We start from the raw sequence: 3,011 nt of genomic DNA on the forward strand, positions 1-3,011 counted from the left end.
AATGCAAAAATATGTTTATTTGCGGTTTAATATTAAAGCTTAAATATGATTCTTTGTTAATTTTCTTTGGAAGATAGATCGAGTTGATGAAATACGCCCATAAATACACTGCAACCTAAATCAAAATCACGTCAGTAGAAAATAATTAAACACTTTTTGATAAATCTAAACCACATTCATATTTTAAAAAAAAAATACCAAATTAACTAATCTTAACAAACCCTAAACCCTCTGCCTAAAAGTTGAAATCGAAACAAATACATGAATAAAATTACAAAATATACTAAGCATACATATTGAAATAGAGAAGGAAACAAATTAACCAATCTAAAAAAACCCTAAACCATCTGTCTACTACACGTATATATTGAAAGGAACAGAGAAGGAAAATAAGTTGCTTTATCCTACTAAAAATATGACGAGTTTTACACCTAAACAAATTCTATATTTAATGACTTCTATGTGTAAAATTAGTATTCTACAATTAAAATCACTTTATTTGAGCAATAGATATATTCTGCAATTAATTAATATTTACTAATTCAGTCTGCAATTATATTGGGATTTTTAATGGGTATTTTTTAAAAAAATATTTTTTTGATTTCTGAATATTCTATTTGGGGTTTTGGGGTTGTCCTCTTTTGGTTAGGAATGATACGGTTTCTTTAGATGGTGAAAAATAGATCCTATTTTTGTGAGGAAAGGTTTTACTTTTTGTAATATAGTAAATGTTTAATATTATTAAAATAATAGGGGATAGGTGAAAATACGATTTTGTATAAAGCGGAGAATTTTAATGATTAAGATTCTTTTCATATATTGTAGGATTTCTTAATTTAATAAAATAATAATTGAAGAAAAAAAGGTGAAAAGACGATTTTATTTAAAGAGGAGACTATAGAGATATAAGTTACAATTATATTTTTTTGTACTTCTTTTTATCAAGTAAAAAACAGTTAGATGGTTTAAGTAGGAGGGGGGGGGGGGGCTTTGGACTCTAGGTGACAAAAGATTTTTAAAATGAAGTGTGGGTGACACAAGTCTTAATAATTGAGTGGAGGTGACAATTACTTTATTAAGGATTAAGAAAGTAAGAAAAGTTTAAAAATAACCCAATATAACCTAATATAACTAGAAATAGAGGGGAAAAAAGACACGTTTCTCTCTCTTCTCATTTATTGGAGTTTTCTCTCTCTTCGTGATTTTTGTTGTTCATTGTTGGTGTTGCTTTATTCATCATCTTGTTCTTCATTATCATTTCTTCTTGTTCATCATCATCATCTTCTTGTTGTTGAACATTGTTGTTGCCGCTACAATTGCTGCTTGATCAAATTTTTTTAGGCCAAATTTTATTAGTATATCACTTGGAAATTACTTATAAGTGATTTTAGTAAGTAAATTTATAATTTTTAGTTGTATTTCTCATCTAGGTATATCTGTTACTGCTGTTTTTCAACAGTAGATTAAATATGTAACGTGAATCCAACAGATGAGTAGTCTGTTGCAACATATTGACTAATCTGTTGCAACATATTGACTAATCTGTTGCAACATATTGACTAATTTGTTGCAACATATTGACTAATCTGTTGCAACATATGAGTAATCTGTTGCAACAGATTACTCATCTGTTGGATTTGTATTATAGTGTTGTAACATGAATCCAACATATGGATCATTTGTTGCAACAAATTAGTCATATGTTGCAACAGATTACTCACTTGTTGCAATAAATTACTCATATATTGGATTCATGTTGCAAGTTCTATCCATTATAGTAGTAGCAAATATACCAAATAAAAAATTCAACAAAAACCATAATTATACTTACAAAATCACCTGTGAAGTAATGTCCAAGTGATATACGAACAAAATCTGACCTAAAAATATTTTTAAAATTTCAACAAGGGCACAACGAATAAGTGAAACACATGAGAAATTTTATGAAACAGGTAAAGAAGACAAAAATAGTATATCATACATCAAATGCAAAAGGAACGAGGGGACAAACGTTTGAGTTCTCCTAAAACAATTTAAGTTCCCTAGTATTTTAATTGCTTTCTAATGGATAAACCATCTATTATAACATATTTTCTATCTGTTTGATAATTTCCAACAGATGAATCATTTGTTGCAACATGTTAGTCATCTGTTGATTCAAATTAAGCAACTATTAGCAATAACTAAATTGATTTAGCTAAAATTAAAGACAAGTCTTTAAGACAATGGGACAAACATTTGAGTTCTCCTAAAAATATTTGAGTTCCCTAGTATTTTAATTATTTTGCAACAGATCACCTATTTGTTACAACAAGTTAGTCATCTATTGCAATAAATGTTTATAACAGGTTAGTCATTTGTTGATTCAAATTAATCAATTATTAATGATAATTAAATTTATTTAACTAAAATTGAAGACAAGACCTCAGACAAGGGGGGAAACGTTTGAGTTCTCCTAAAAAATATTTGAGCTTTTGTATTTTAAATTATTTTTCAATACATATTTTGTCTATTTAATAATTTCCAACAGATAAGTCATATGTTGCAACAACTTAGTCATCTGTTGCAACAGATGTCTATATCTGTTTGATAATTTTCCATAGATGAATTAGTTACTACAACAAGTAAGTCATTTGTTGCAACAGATGTCTATATCTGTTTGATCGTTTTCAACAGATGTTTTTATTTGTTTGGTTATTTCCAACAGATTACTTATCTGTTGTAACATGTTAGTCATCTATTGATTCACATTAAGTCATTATTAGTAATAACTAAATTGATTACTAAAATAAAATATGAATTAATGAGTTCAATTACAGTTTCAATTAATCTCATGGTAATTACACGATCAACTAAGTATGTTCATCTTGAGTAGAGTGATCAATTGACCAATTTTATTTGAAATGATTCAAACTAAGTCATCCTTAGAAATAACTATATTGATTTAACTAAAACTAAAGATGAATTAGTAAGTTCAATTACGATTTCAATTAATTTCATAGTAATTACAT

This window comes from Capsicum annuum, chromosome 9 (assembly GCF_002878395.1).
Source record: "Capsicum annuum cultivar UCD-10X-F1 chromosome 9, UCD10Xv1.1, whole genome shotgun sequence".
In the NCBI taxonomy this organism is placed as follows: Eukaryota; Viridiplantae; Streptophyta; class Magnoliopsida; order Solanales; family Solanaceae; genus Capsicum; species Capsicum annuum.